Source organism: Saccopteryx bilineata, chromosome 3, assembly GCF_036850765.1.
Source record: "Saccopteryx bilineata isolate mSacBil1 chromosome 3, mSacBil1_pri_phased_curated, whole genome shotgun sequence".
Classification (NCBI taxonomy): Eukaryota; Metazoa; Chordata; class Mammalia; order Chiroptera; family Emballonuridae; genus Saccopteryx; species Saccopteryx bilineata.
The window spans coordinates 283,761,826-283,777,937 of record NC_089492.1 but is presented as its reverse complement, the minus strand read 5'-3'; the positions used below and the strand labels follow the sequence as shown (position 1 = coordinate 283,777,937).

Below are 16,112 nucleotides of genomic sequence, written 5' to 3'. Positions count from 1 at the left end.
CGGAATGGAAGAACAGCTACCTTTGGCTTGGGTTTCCCAGAGCACTTCCCCTCCTGCACGGTTGCTCTCAGCTCTCCAGATAAAGTATGAAGCAGGGAGGGAAGCAAGCCGTGAAAGTAGTGTTAAAAATTTGCATGTAGTCAACAGTACTGTATTGGGCGCTTAAAAATTCGTTAAGAGAGCAGGTCTCATGTTAAGTGCCCTTGCCACAATCAACATAAGCAAAGGAAATGAAAGAATTTGACAGCCTGTGAAACAGTTTGTAAAGGAGTGTCTGCAGCTGTTGCTAGGGGCAACCTTATATAGATCTGTGTAAATTTATGACAAGGTCTGTGCTGGTAAGAAGAGAAAAGAGGCTCTAATCTCACTCTGGGGAGAACGAGGAACAACACATGGAAGGAACAATGCATGTTTCGAACTAGTTGGGGTGTGGGGTCCCGAAGTCCCCACCGTACAGAGGACAGACATTGGTGACCGTGATCACAAACCGCACGGCTGCGTGTGGGCCAGGGAAGGCAGGGCTTCCTGACTCCACCCAAGCCAGATGTGTAGAACCGAGCTCCCAGTTTTGCACAGTCCGTTCATGTTTGTTGTTCAGATAATAGAAAAAAACATCAAACAGAGAAAAAGAATCATTAAAAATCACCTGCAAGGCGGCCCCCGTAGGAAACACGATCACCTCTTGGGGTATGTCCTTTAGTTCCTATGGTTTTTAGTTCCTTGGACGCTTTTAATTTTTTTTAAAAAATTCATTGATTGATTTTTTAGAGAGAAAGGAAGAGAGAGGGAAGGCCTGGAGGAGGAAGAGCATTCGAGGCAGAGAGAGCATGTGCAGAGGCCCCGGGGCAGAGGTATACTGAGGAGACTTATAGAAAATTGAGAAGTCAGGGTGGTTGGATCAGGGTGAGCAAGTGGGGATGTCAGACAAACAGGAGGAGCCAAGTGAGGTCTGACGATGCAAGGCATTGGAAGGCACTGCAGAGTCTGACTTGCATTCTGAGTGACACGCAGGCAGTGGAGCATTTTAAATAAAGGCGTGCCACAAGCTGGCCTGTGTTTTCAAAGGTCCATTATGGCTGTCGTGTTAAGAATGGGCTGCAGGAAGACAAGGACAGGAGAATGTTCTGGAGGCTTTGGCCTTTACTGGGGAAGAGAAGGGGAGGCCGGGGTCATGTTGGTGGCACATGCTTGGAAGCGTTTATGCGCGCATGCACACACACACACATACACACACACGCTCACTCAACAGAGCGAATTTGTATTCATATATTCTATTCCATTTCTGCACTCCTTACTTAACAATATGTCATCCGCATCTTTCTATATCAATAAATATGGAGCTACCTCATCATTTTAATGTGTTTGTATTATTCCCTTGCATGGATGCACCGTAATCTATCTAGCCAGCCCTGAACTAAACACTTCGGTAGTTTCAACATGTTTTTAGTGATAAACAATCCTGCTGTGAACCGGCCCTCCTGAACACTCACTTGTCCAAGTGTTTCTTTGAGATGGAGTTCGAGTCTATAAATGCTTGGAGGCTTTGGGGACACATTGCCAAGTTGCCGGGAAGAAAAGAAACCACGTCCCCACCTGCTCTGTGCTGCCTCCCCCACCCCACCCAGTTTTACGTGTTTGTTGCCAATCTGATAGATTCAAATGTGATACTATAGTTGTTATTTATTGCCAGTTTATGGCTTTGCTCATATATTATCTGGGCTATTGGCCCTTTTTCTTATCCATTTTTAAGAGTGTGCAACATATTAAGACCTATTTTCATTAACGCCACAAATGTTTAAGGATTTTCCCCATGTTATCTTTTTCTGTTTTAGAAATTATGATATATAATGTCCATGCAAGATATATAATACACTTATGAAAAGTATAAAGAATTACCGGTAAGCAAAACAAACAGCTGGGTCCCCAGCTCATGGATGGAGTGTTTCCAGTACTTTCAATAGCTTTCTCCCGCTTCCTCCCCTAGTCAAACTCATCTCTTTCTACCGCAACCAAACTAATCACTCTCCTGGACTTGAGGGGGACGATTTCCTGGTTGTTCTTTAGTAGACTTAGCTAACACTAAGTCTTCCCAAACAATGTGGTTTCCGTTTTACAAGGTGGTTTTGCGCTTTGTGTTGATAAAATCATACCGCATGCATGAGTTCATGATCTGGTTTTATTTTTGCAAACAATGCATGTGTCTGTTTTCTTCCCTCTTGAAGCCGAGCTGCGGTTCACCCCTTTTCCTGGTGGTATGGGGACCGGGTTCCAGTTCCGTGCCCTTGACTCACACATTCTCTCACACGTGGGCTCTTTCTGGTGCTGCCGAGAGCCCTGTCGCTCATCTTTCCCAGGACGACTGTGCAAGAACTTCTCTAGTAGTAAGAGTTCCGAGACCCAAGGAACGCATATCTTAAAATCTGCTAGTTCCTACCAAATTATTCTCTGAAGTAGTACTTACTGATTTATATTCTGGTAAGCACTATATGAGATTTCCCTTTGTTTACAACTTTGCAAAGACATGGTATTGTCAGACTTTTTAACTTTCTTTTCCTAGTCCAGGGAGCATGTGATGGGAGTAGACAAGCAACACATTTTTTAAAAAATTATTTTTATTTTTATGGTATTTTTCCAAAGTGAGAAGTGGGAGGAGTCAGACAGACTCCTGCATGCGCCCAACCAGGATCCACCCAGCATCCCCACCAGGGGGCGATGCTCTGCCCATTTGGGGAATTGTTCCGCTGCAATCAGAGCCATTCTAGTGCCTGAGGTGGAGGTCATGGAGCCATCCTCAGCGCCTGGGCCAACTTTGCTCCAATGGAGCCTTGGCTGTGGGAGGAGAAGAGAGAGAGACAGAGAGGAAGGAGAGGGGGAGGGGTGGAGAAGCAGATGGGAACTTCTCCTGTGTGCTCTGGCTGGGAATCAAACCTGGGGCTTCCACATGCTGGGCCGACGCTCTACTGTGGAGCCAACTGGCCAGGGCCAGGAACACTTTTGATTAAAAAAATAAATATAAGCTCTTTGAAGAGGTGGCTAGATTTTTAAAAATATGTGATTTTAAAAAATTTACTTTTTTGTTCGCTCCTCAAATATGAAGAAGGCACGCTAACACTTATCTCTGATTAGGCTGGAAATGATCAGAACTTACATTTGAAATTGAGGGGATATTAAAGCCAGAAAAATAGACTATCTGGTAGATTATTTCCAGGAGGAGATGCTTGCATATTAAAAGGTTGCCGACCTGGCAGGTTAGCTCAGTTGGTTAGTGCACCATCCCTATATACCAAGATTGTGAGTTCAATCCCCGGTCAGGAGACATATAGAAATCAACCAATGAATGTATAAATAAGTGAAACAGCAAGTTGATGTTTCTCTCTTTCTCTCTCTGCCCCCACCTTCTCTCCCCTTAAAATCGATAAAGAATAAAATATAAGAGGTTGACAGCTCTCCTATTTGGGAAGTGATCAGTGTTAGAAGGCACTAATTTCTGGACTGACATTTGTAAAACATTTGGTTTGCTTTGGTACACAAAGCAAAGTGGGCAGGTCAGTAGGTCAAGAGAAGCACTATTCTCTAGGAAGTACGTGCTGCTCAACAATACCTATGACACGACATCGTGTGGTGTCTAAATCAGGGGTCAGGAACCTTTTTGGCTGAGAGAGCCATGAACACCATATATTTTGAAATGTAATTCCGTGAGAGCCATACAATATGTTTAACACTAAATACAAGTAAATGTGTGCATTTTATGTAAGACCAACACTTTTAAAGTACAATAAGTCTCTGAATTCTTTTTAATACCGTTGTTATGCTGTTGCTAACTAATAATGAATAAAGTACTTCTTACCATTAATGCGACTTCTGGTGCTGCATGGTTTTGCTGATGGCTTTGTAGTCTGGTTGATATGTGGTGAGGTTAAGCTTCATGCAGATGTTGAGACTTCCGTCCATTAAATGTGATCGTAGGTTGGTCTTAATGTTCTTTAGATGTGAGAAAGACTGCTCACATGCATATGTAGAGCCAAACATTATCAGTACAGCAATATTCACACACTGTAGTATGTGGTATGTGATGGAAAGCACATTCCAAGTTTTGACAATCAGCTGGTCTGCGGGTTGAAGTTTTTTCATTTCTCCCCACTTGTGTTTACTCGCCAACTCTGCTTGCTGTCGTGCAAGTCTTTTCAAATCTTCATTCAGTGACTTGAACTTATTCACCCACATGTCTGAGGCCTTCAGGTCAGCAGCTTGTAGCTCAAAATCTCTGGCAGAGACATCAGGGATGTAACTCAGATGGTGCTGTCCACTGCACACTTGTGTGGGTGGGTGATGACCTTAAAAAGACAAGTGCGCTCACAAAATTCTCCAAAGTGCACTTTGAATGACTGCAGGAGATTAGATGTGAAGCCTGCTAGCTGCTGGAGATCAAGATGTTGAGCAGGGTTACTTTCTGTGCATGCATCTTTAAACTCTCACAGTTTTTCAAAGTGTAGTAAACAACCTGTTTCAATATCAGTGACAAAGAGTTCCAGCTTGTTTTCAAATGCAAACACTGCTTGTTGAAGGGATAAGACTGTATTTCCAACACCTTGCATTTTCACATTGAGCTGGTTCAGATGTTCAGTCATGTCCATGAGATAGTAGAACTTCAGGAGCCATTCAGTGTTAGCTAACTCAGGATGTTCGACATTTTTCATTTCAAGAAAAGTTCAAATTTCACTCAGACAAGCCGCGAAATGGCTGAGCACCTTCCCTCTTGACAACCAATGCACATTGCTGTGCAGAAGTAGACCAGGATAATTATTCCCAACTTCATCCAGCAGTGTTTTAAACTGGCGATCATTTAAAGCTTGGGCAACAATAAAGTTGACCACCCAAATGACCAGCGACATCACCTCACCAAGCTGCTCGCCACACATCTGAGCACAAAGCGCTTCCTGATGTAGGATCCAGTGAAAACTTAGGATGGGTCTCTTTTTATGTTCATGAAGAAGTGATACGAATCCTCTGTTTTTCCCAACCATGCACGGAGCACCATCAGTACACACCGAAATAAGTTTATCCATTGGTAGATTGTTTTCTTTAGCGAACTCAGTGAAAGACTTGAATAAATCCTCCCCTCTTGCTGTCTCTTTCATAGGCAAAACAGCATGACTTTCCTCACATAGTGTGTCGCCAACAGCATCTCTTGCAATCACGCTGAACTGGGATAAATAGCTTACATCTGTTGACTCATCCAAAGCGAGAGAAAAGAATGGTGCTGCATTTATGTCCTTCACTTGTGTTGCCTCAATCTGATTTGCCATCATGATGGTTGATCGTGACAACCGACAGAGGCATGTCTTTTATTCATTTGATTATCTTGTCTTTATCCAAAAAGTCATCAAAAAGTTCATTGGCAACATCAAGCATGAATGTTTTGGCATACTCCTCATCTGTGAATGGCTTTCCATTTCTCGCAATTGCTAAAGCACCAGCAAAGCTAGCCAAATTCCAGTCACCCTGTTGGGTCCAAACACGGAGTTGCTGCTGACTAGCTTGCACAGTAGTTCTTGACATGCTTTCTTCCTGCGGTCACCCCTGGATATTTTGATGCAAATGTAGTATGGTGTGTGTCGAAGTGCTGCTTTATATTTGACCGTTTCATCAATGCAATTTTATCATTGAATATTAGACACACTGCAGAACCTGCTCTCTCCACAAAGGCAAATTCCTCTGGCCATTCCTGCTAAAAAGTACGATACTCTTCATTTTTTTTCTTTTAGCCATCTTCTTCATCAAAAGGGTTTCTGCAATTAGCTAGCTGACTACTTGATTAAAAGGAGGGAAGTCTACTTCCTGACCTCACAAGGACCCATGGATGTTATGCATTATCCAATAAAAATTTAGTGTTGTCCCGGAGGACAGCTGTGATTGGCTCCAGCCACCCACAACCATGAACATGAGCGGTAGGAAATAAATGGATTGTAATACATGAGAATGTTTTATATTTTTAATGTTATTATTTTTTTTATTAAAGATTTGTCTGAGAGCCAGATGTAGCCATCAAAAGAGCCACATCTGGCTTGTGAGCCATAGGTTCCCAACCCCTGGTCTAGATTTTGTTCAGAATATTTATATGCAGAATTCTTTGATAAGATAGAGTTCTGCATTTGTGACAGGTTCCTGGAAAGGGAAGCTAAGCTGTTCACAATGTTCTCAAACTCTTCAGAACAACCGCTCACCTTTCTGTTTTGGTTTCTCGCTGGCGGTTGGTCCCCTTGGATGTTGGCCTGCCGAGCATCTGGCCTCTGTGTGTGGGCAGCCGGGGTTCCTGCCCCGCACACCTGGCGCGGAAGTGCAGAGCCCGCTGACCAAATGCATAAGCTAATGAGGCGCACACTGTGCAGTCGGCCCCCGTTTCTGCAGCTGTCGGATGCCGCTCCCAGTCTACAGTTTTCTTCCCAGGTTGAAAGCATCACAAATTAGTAGCGAGTTTGGAACGCCACAGGTTTCCATGGCGGAGGTTGATGGCACAGGTGCTCCTGGGCTGGTGACCACCATAGGCAAGCCTCCCTGAGTGCCCACTTGGGGCTTTATGTTTGAAACAACTTGGTGGTGTAAGGGGAGTGACACGGGCATTTCAGACAGGACGTGTGCATTCTAGACTCCTATCAATGAGCACGGGACAATGAACTTCCCTTCCTGGGTCGGTGCTTTCTCATTTGCCAAGTGAGAAGTTGGATATTTACACTAAGTATGTTTTGTTTTGTTTTTGAGAGAGAGAGAGGACTGAGAGAAAGAGAGAGAAACATCAATTTGTTGTTTCACTTAGTTGTGCCATTGATTGCTTTTCATATGTGCCCAGACCGGGGCTCAAACTAATGACCTTGGGGGTCAAGCTGGTGTCCTTGGGATCAAGCCAGCACCCGTGGGGTCAAGCCCTGACCAGGGCTTGAACTGGCAACCTCAGGGGTCAGCTGGAGCCCTTGGGATAGAGCCGGTGACCCTGGTCTGAAACCAGCAACCTCTGCACTCTAGGCCAGGGTTTTATCCACTGTGCCACTGACCAGGTCAAGCACGTATTTTTTTTTAGCATCTTCTATGTGCCAGGCATCAAAATAATAACTGTGATAATAAAAAGCATGGTTTATGCTTCTTTGGATATCCATAATTTGGAGACAAGTGACCAAGAAGCATAAGACAATTCCAATGTGTAGAGAGACAGGCAGAGCAAACTGACCCTGAGCCCTGAGTTCGGAAGTTAGGAGATTCTTCAGGAGGTGCCATGCTACAGAGCCATGGAGGGTAAAGAGAGAGTAGCTGGGAGGACAAGGGTGAAGGGAGCACGGGACCTGACAGGAGCAATGTGCAAAACCACGGAAGTATGAGGTTAGCATGCTGCATGCTGGTGCTGCTAAAACATGGCCCCAAATTCTTTGATACTCCTTCTATGCTAGCTGGGCATCTGTGTCCCCTCCCCTGAATCTGGGAAGACTTGGAAGCCTGGTGGAGGGTATGCGATGTGAGGCTAGACCGTGAAGATCTGCTTCAGTCTTGTTCACTGGGACATTCATTCTCAGAGCCTTGAGCTGCCATGGAAGAAATCCAGCTATCCCTACTCCATGCCGTGAGGAAGCCCAAGCAGCCACAGGGAGCGGCCATGGGTGGTTGCTCTGTTCAGAAATCCTAGCCTTTGTATCATGACTTCCCAGACACCAGATGTGTGAGCAAAAATATCTGTCTGATTCCAACCTCAGAGGATTCACATCTTGCCTGCAGAGATCCTTGCCATCACAGAGCAGAGACAGACCGCCCCCACTGTGCTCTCTGACCCACAGGACCCGTGGGCAGTGTACTATGGTTGGTGCTTCACACCATTACATTTCTGAGGGCTTTTCTGTGCCACTTTAAAAGATGGGAACAGGTCCCTTTCCGCTCTCAAATGTGCTTATCCTTTAAAACCCAACTATATCCTCCTCGTCTTCAAAAAGAAATCTCTGAAGACATGAACAGTTGGTTTGAAGAAAAAAGGCTGCAAGAACATCGAGACTGACGCTGAATTCTTCAGAGAAGTCCTAGTGAACATACTCATCAATCGTATAAGGAATTTATGGTTTCACACAACTGGGAAGGTCAAGGTGTGAGTCCCTTAGATCAGGATCCGGGTGATCGCGGGGTGATTGGCACCTGAGTCTCTCCACTTCTGCGAACCACTCAGCTCTGTGGGGCCTTCATTTCAGGTGCCCCCCCCAGGTGGAGGCGAGATGGCCACCATCGGCACCCACAGAAAAGGAGTGTCTCTTTCCCAACATTTCAGCGCATCTCTTGGGGGTGGCTGGTGTCCCCTGGCCTTGACTGGACCCCAGTTCAGATTTCATACCCACCTCTGACCCATGACTATGAACGGCCATGGGAGAGCAGCACCCTGAGTGGCCAGGCCTGGGCCTTATTTCTACTTTTTGAGACAGAAAACAGTGTGCATGAATGCCTAACAGCAGAAGGTCCTCACTTCTTGTCTCATTACAGTCTCCGAGAGACAGATGCTCACTAAATGAAGAACAGAACCACCCTCTAGGCAGAGACCTCCTGTTCTGTCCACAGCCACCCATTTGGCATTAGCTGACACCACTCAGTTTTCATAGAATGACCCCTTGTACAAGTCTCCTTAACACCAAAGCGAGAAAGCGGATATTTCCCAGACTTACAGAGTTTGGGGGCTTCCTAATACTCATCCATTCATTTGTCAGTCTTTCTTTCTGTAGTTATTAATTAATAAACCTTCCTAAATTTTAATGATGGGTTCATGTAGGCACCCTTTTATTTATCACTAAAAATTAAGACAGTGTCTTTGAATTTCCTTCAAGATAATAGCCCGTTGTTGAAAAGCAGTAAATACTTAGCTTCATGGACCTTCATGGATTGTTATGTTTTGCTCAAGTAATACAATAGAAAGCCCCACGCTCCACAGACGCAGTCCTTTCTGCATGTTCTTTGGCTTCAAAGTCTTCCTGTTGCAGCTCGCCGTGGGCTGCGGGCTTCTGAGACACACATGCGTGGGATCTAGGACTTTTTCCTGGGGCTCATCAATAAAAGGGAACAAAGAGAGAACAGGAATCAAGACTCAGCAAGGCATTCAGAAGATCCCTTATACACCTGGGACAAAAGGTGGGGAAGACACACAGCTATCTAAAGAGGGAGAAAAACAACTTGTATCATAAGAAATCTTATTATGAGAGTTAAAAACAAAAACAAACACCCACACCCTGTCCCGTTAGTTCTCTCCCACGTCCCCCTTTGGTTTCCTTCCGAATGCGGAAGAGCAGGGGTGGCTATCTCACTGGTGTTTTTACTCCCCGTCTGCTTGTTCTCCCGCCCCTGTGACAAGGTCAGGTCTGTGCATTCGATCTCCGATTCTCCACTGTGTCTGCCCCTGTACCCGGCACAGCGCCTGGTACACAGTGAGCACTCCATAAATCTACATTAAGTGTGTGACTCCATGACAAAAGGGTCCAGGCAAGGACCCCAGAGAAATGTGTCCAGTGTGAGGTGCTGCTTTGGTTGCGTAGCAAAGCCCCCGAACAGTTACTGAGGGCCACGGGAGCGACCTGCAGCCTCCCTGGGGGTTCAGTCAGGCCCCTTGTGTGCAGACTGGGCTCTGTGATCGCGGAACGGTGGCTCTCTCGCCAGCTCTTTACACTCCTCTTCGGGACCTATCACGTACGCAGTCCTGTGCACGTGTACAAACATCCCGTGGGGGGCATGTGCCCTCACCCCCCGCTTCTCAGGTGATGACGCAGAAGCTACATGTCTTGGCAGAGGGGTCACAGTCAGGCTGTGAATGTCTCAGGGTTGGCACCCACTTCTGTCTGCTGCTAAAGCCCGTTCCCTCCTCCAGTACGACACGGCCCCGGTCCACAGGGCCTCCGGCCCCCTCGTGCAGCTTGGGAAGCTTGTGAACTTTGCCATCTGTAACACCCCCACACACACACACTCCCCCCACCCCCCACCCCACCTCTATACACTTTCTCTTCTGCTTTGTTTGCAGCCAGTTTCTTTTATTCTCTGGCTGGCTGGTCTTGGGCACGTTACTTAACTTCTCTGGGCTTTGATTTCCTTACCGACAGAAGGCAGATGATAACAGCACCTAAAACGACGGCTATTGTAGGGATTCAAATCCTTAGACAAATCCTTCGACACCTACCCGGATGGGCATTAGCTATTGATATAATGATAGCTACTATATTAGTCAGGGTCATAATGTTAGTTGTGTCAACAAATAGACCTCAAAATCTCAAGGGCTTAACCCAATGAAAGTTCACTGCTCACCTTGTAATTCAGTGCAGGTCAATGGATGGACGCGGTGTCCCCGAACACTGGGGCCCCAGGCCCCTCCCCTTGTTGGGTTCTGTCATCTTCAGCAGCTCAGAATTCACCCCCCCCCCCCAGCTGTTGAGCTGTCTGCATCTGTCGGTAGTCGAGAGGGGGAGGGGTAAGGATTGAGCGGGAGGTTTCACAGTCTGGCCAGAGAGTCTGCCCCGTGGTGGCCCCGGCTGACGGATGACCTGGGGGTGGGGACGTGTGGTCTAACGGTGCTCCTAGGAGAGGAGCCCACGGTGTCGGTGAGCACCGTCTCTGCTGCCGTGTTATAATCCAGCCATTGTTTCCAAGCCCTGAACCCGTTTTAGCAAGCCACCTGGGCATGACTTCCCTAAAACGTACCCCCCACCCTGCCCGAGTTCCCTGCCTACCCCTTGATACCTGTCTGTCCAGGGGTCATATTTCTTCAGAACTTCAGAACCACGATGGCAGAGAAGTATTCCCCACAGCAGAATACTTCTTCTTTTTAAGCCCTTTGATCTGAGCTCATGGCTGGTGATGGGCTCCTGGATCTTTGTCCTTAGCACTGTGTGCATTTTGAAGTAAGTTGCTCAGAGGGAAGGAGGAACCGAGTTAGTAGGGCGAGATAGTCAGGACTTGACAAAGGGTGACCTGGTGACCTTGTCTTTTCAGGGAAAGCCCAACTGGAGACCTTGATGGGAGCCTGGTTTTCTTTCTGTCCTTTGTAGGTGTAATGGTCACTTGTGGGCAGGGCAGGCCACCTGCTTTCCTATGGATACTGGGGCTTTCTGCCGCCCACAGCGTGGCTTGCTCCACTCTCCCCTGTTCAGACAGCCAGCAGAGGGCTCAGCACACGGAGCAGAGCTCACGCTCCCTGTGGGCGCTGCCTCCGTTCCTCCGGCCGTCCCTGACCCGGCCGTCCCTCTGCGGCATGAGGCGCCCCAGCATTATCAAGCCCCGAACACCCAGCACGTGTTCCATGCGTGGTTTTGGTGAGCAGGGAGTCATTCTGTTTCTGTAATAGGGGGGAAAGGCACATATTTCTGGGTTAAGCGATTTTTTTTTTTTTTTTGAGTTTATAAAATGTCTTAACTGGCAAGTCACTCCGTGAAAATCTGTCCCCCGATCTGATCCACTTTCATGCATTTTTCTATGCTTCTGGTTTTCTAATTAGGAGGAAAGAAGAGGACGCCTCTCCCCTGTGCCCGCTGTAGCACGTGACCATGTTTCAAATATGCTTTTCTGTCGGCTGGATAAGGATAATGAATAGATCTTTATCAAATAATTTGATAGACTTCGTTATTTCCAGCCACTGGTGCTAACAAGAGGCGCTCGGGATCTCGGGAGGTGTGCGAGTGTCGCGCTGATGCCCACGGGAAGTCCGGGAGGGTGTCTCGGAGATCAACCCCAGTGTCTGTGACCTGCGTCTCCTCGCTGTCCCCCGCCTGGTTTCACAGAGGTCGAAGCCGCTCGTGGCCTTTCCTTCTGTCAGCAAATTTGAGCCAATGGTCAAATTTGGCCCCCAATGGTCTTCTGAACGAAAGAGCAGTGATAACAACTACAGAACAGTAGGGTGAGGTTTGGAAATGAGTGAATAAGATAGAAGTGTCTAAATGGTTGAAATCCAGTCCTTTACAAATGCCCAGACAGTACATAATGTTGTCCCCCCCCCGAGAACTAGCAAAGATGGCTCTTCTGTGGGTTGTAAGCGCCCAGTGACAGAGTGAGGACTCACGTCAGGGGCTTTCATATCTTATATGAACCTGTCATATAATCAAACATAGTCAGCCCCACAAGCAGAGACTCACACAACCTCAGACCCATAAAGGAATCGCGTATCCGGTTCTGCCATCTCCCATTCTTCATCCGACGCATGTCGAGTGGGGTGCTGGGCAGTTACCTGCCCTGTCGGAACGGCCCACACCTCCATCGGTCCATGTTGGATCTATCTACACTGGTGAAGTCGCCCCCAGCGAATGGGGTGCAGTGCGACTTTCCCAGTGGATATTCACTGTGTACTACCAAGGGGGCAAACCCTTTATGAGTGTTGGTATCATTGTATTTTTCTAAGAACTCGGTGAGTGAGCTGGTTTTATGGATGGGGATATTGTATCACTGGGAAGTTAAATCATTTGCTCAAGGTAAAAAGCAGTGAGCACAATGAATTTGAACCAAGGTCTGGCTGCCTCCGAAATGGGAGCCCCTGGGCTATACCACCACGTGGGTCATCACTGAATACCTCATGCTGGACAAGAAAATGGCTTGAGCCTGACCTGTGGTGGTACAGTGGATAAGGCATTGACCTTAAATGCTGAGGTTGTCAGTTCAAAACCCCGGGCTTCCCTGGTCAGGGCACCTGTGGGAGTTGATGCTTCCTGTTCCTTCCTCCCTTTCTCTCTCTCTCTCTGTCTTTCCTCTCTAAAATGAATAAATAAAATCTTTAAAAAAAAAAAAAAGAAAGAAAGAAAACAGCTGGAAAGAAAGATGGTGTTTCTTTTCCTGTGTGAACTGGACTCTCCCTGCTCCGGTCTCCCTCACCCCAGCTGTCTACACACACTGGTTCTAAAGAGAAGGCTCTTCGCCCGTTGGTTTCTAGTTCGAGCGTTCCTCTTTCCCTGACTCCAGAGCCTCTTCTTTCCTTCTCTTCAGCGCTGTTCTGCACCTGCAGCTCAGGAAGGATGAGGGCTCCAGCCCTGAACCCGCTAGCTGGTCCCGGCTCTTCAGGCCTTTGCAACACGTGTAATCAGACCTCACGTGGGTGTTTCCTGGGCCCACAAAACTGAGCCGCATGGCTTTGGCCACAGTTAGTATTGAATATGCACACGGATACCCCGTCTCACCTCCCTTCCCCTTCAACTTCTCTGTTTGGAAGTAATGGTCTCATCCTCACATGAAAAGGAAGGGAAGGGCCCTGGCCGGTTGGCTCAGTGGTAGAGCGTTGGCCTGGTGTGCAGGAGTCCCAGGTTCAATTCCTGGCCAGGGCACACAGGAGAAGTGCCCATCTGCTTCTCCACCCCTCTTTCCTCCTTCCCCTCTGTCTCTCTCTTCCCCTCCCGCAGCCAAGGCTCCATTGGAGCAAAGTTGGCCCAGGCGCTGAGGATGGCTCTGTGGCCTCTGCCTCAGGCACTAGGATGGCTCTGGATGCAACAGAGCAACGCCCCAGAGGGGCAGAGCATTGTCCCCTGGTGGGCATGCCGGGTGGATCCCGGTCGGGCGCATGTGGGAGTCTGTCTGACTGCCTCCCCGTTTCCAGCTTCAGAAAAATGCAAAAAAAAAAAAAAAATAGGAAGGGAAGAGAGGGATAGAGGAAGGGAGGGGGGAGGGAGGGAGGGAGGTAGACCGAGAGCACTGTGTTGCTCACCTGTCCCCCGACAGCACCCTCCGGGTGATGCTAGGACAAAATGGCAGGGAAGGAGGCATCGGCTTCCACGTCAGGACACCTCGGGGCGGGTCCCTTCTTGACAATGCGATCAGGCAACTCATTCACCTCTCCTGAACCTTGGCTTTGTCTTCTGTACAGTGGTAAAAGTATTGTATGCACCCCACAGAATTGTTACAAGACTCAAATGGGGTGACATATTTACTAGATCAGGTGTACCCACTCCCTCCCCACCCCCCCACCCTCCACCCCACTTCTCAGTTTAGTTCCTTTCCCCAGGAAGGGCTTTGAGTCTTCCCTGCTCGCCAATTCCTCACCGAACTACAGGATCTGGAAAGGAGCAGAAGTGCCCCGTTTCTCTAGTAGCTCTTCCTCTGCCCACGCCCCGCCCCACGAAGTACGGCGGGAATCCCTGCTACGTGTCCAGCACCTGACAGTCAGCGTCTGACTGCCTGATTTCCTTGTTCCAAGGCCATGTCAGTGCTTACTGACCCTGTTGATCAGAAAATCCCTCCTTATCTCATTTGTCTCTTCTGCTATAAAATTCTTTGTGTGTGTGTGTGTGTGTGTGTGTGTGTGTGTGTGTGTGACAGAGAAAGACAGAGAGAGGGACAGATAGGGACAGACAGACAGGAAGTGAGAGAGATGAGAAGCATCAATTCTTCATTACAGCTCCTTAGTTGTTCATTGATTGATTTCTCATATGTGCTTTGACCAAGGTGCTACAGCAGACCGAGTGACCTCTTGCTCAAGCCAACGTCCTTGGGTTCAAGCTGGTGAGCTTTGTTCAAATCAGATGAGCCTGTGCTCAAGCTGGCAACCTTGGGGACTCAAACCTGGGTCCTCCACATCCCAGTCCGATGTTCTATCCACTGCACCGCTGCCTGGTCAGGCTAAAATCCTTATTTCTGCTTGTTTAGTTCTGAATGCGGGATATGTCTTTATTTTTCCAGGCAACACTGAAAAGAAGAGGGAGCAGGGTAAGTAAGAAAGTAAACAAACAAACAAACAAACAAACCAAAACAAGGCCGTTTAATGGGCGCCTAGACATTTCTGTGAAGCGCCAGGACCTGAAAGGAAAGGGAAGGGAGGGGAGACTGAGACCCTCATGGCAACGTCTCACAATGAGCCATCCTTAGTCCCAAATTATACTTTGAGGAACATTTCAAGATTATTACTTTCTCCCCGCCCCCCTTTTCAGACAGAGGTCCACTGCAATGCTGAGAGAGGGACCTCTCTTGCCATTGGCTTAATCGAGACTCCTTCCCGGGGAGAGCCCAACGCGCTGGCTGGCTGAGCTGGTTTGACTCAGAATATTAAATTCATTTCTCAGGAGTATGGGTTTACGGCAGCAAGTGGTTGGTTGTTAAACCACCCCGGGTTTACATCATGCAAGTTGCTTTTGATTCCGGGATCTCACATGAAAGGCCGCTGAATGACCTCACAGGACTGTGTGAGGATGAGCTGACGTAGTGGAGAAAAGGAGACCCTGGCGCTGCTGTCTTCACGGGAAATGTGCGACACATGTTTATTGTGCTGGAGTTTAGATTTTGAGAACAGAGGTCGGAATAGCTTTACGTATGGGGGTGGGGGTGGGAGGGTCAGGGGAGAGGTAATATCCCTGCTGGGAAGGTAGGGAGACCCGAATGTCTCCGGGGTTATTGGCACAGGAGAGGAGACACAGAGCAGGTGAGTGACAGGCATGCCTTCCACGCAGAGCTGGAGTCACAAAAGCAAATGGTTTCTGTTTAGATGGTTCCTGCTGTGCTGGGCGGGACAGTTTGTTCCAGATGCACACAGCTGTGAGCCCCTGAGCGCCGAGGGCCCAGGCTTTCTGTAGGAGGAGTATTGTGTCCCCCCCTGTCCCCGATGGGCCCGGCACAGGCTCCCACTGTTCAGAGCTGGGACAGCGGCCACACCACGAAGAAAGGCACATGATGTCCCCAGGAGCCCCGGGGGACAAGATCTCCTTTTTAACTGTCCAACCCTCTCCCCTTCAGCCTTCGGAACATTCTAGCCCTCCTCCCTGAGTGTCCTGGCAAGACCTCCATCCATCACGTTGACCTGGCTCTGGTTCAGGAACCATCTGGAAGAAGCACCATTCATCACGTTCATCTGGGGTGAATCAACCTCTCCAAAGGAGATGTCAGAAACTCCGGACATGCGACAGACTCTGCTCCCTTTTCTGTCCCCTCCTCTCAGATTAAGAAATCATAGAGGTGTGAAAGGAATCTTTATGACACGAGACTAGACAAGACAGTGGCCTCTACTCCTTGAGAAGGCTTTGGAAGAATTAAGAGTGTCCTCTCTGAGCCCCAGAAATTCTCAGTGACTTAATCCTCCTCTTTGTGACTCTGACCTCGAGTGACCTCGAGCCTTTTGACAAGGTCTGGGAAGCGTGCATGTGGATGAG

At 48.1% G+C, this 16,112-nt stretch overlaps 1 protein-coding gene across 1 annotated transcript in view; it reads left to right on the top strand.

The window, feature by feature from the left end:
- The window catches only part of KAZN (kazrin, periplakin interacting protein), a 760,285-nt gene that overhangs the window by 57,140 nt on the left and 687,033 nt on the right, over positions 1–16,112 (top strand). The window lies entirely within an intron of this gene.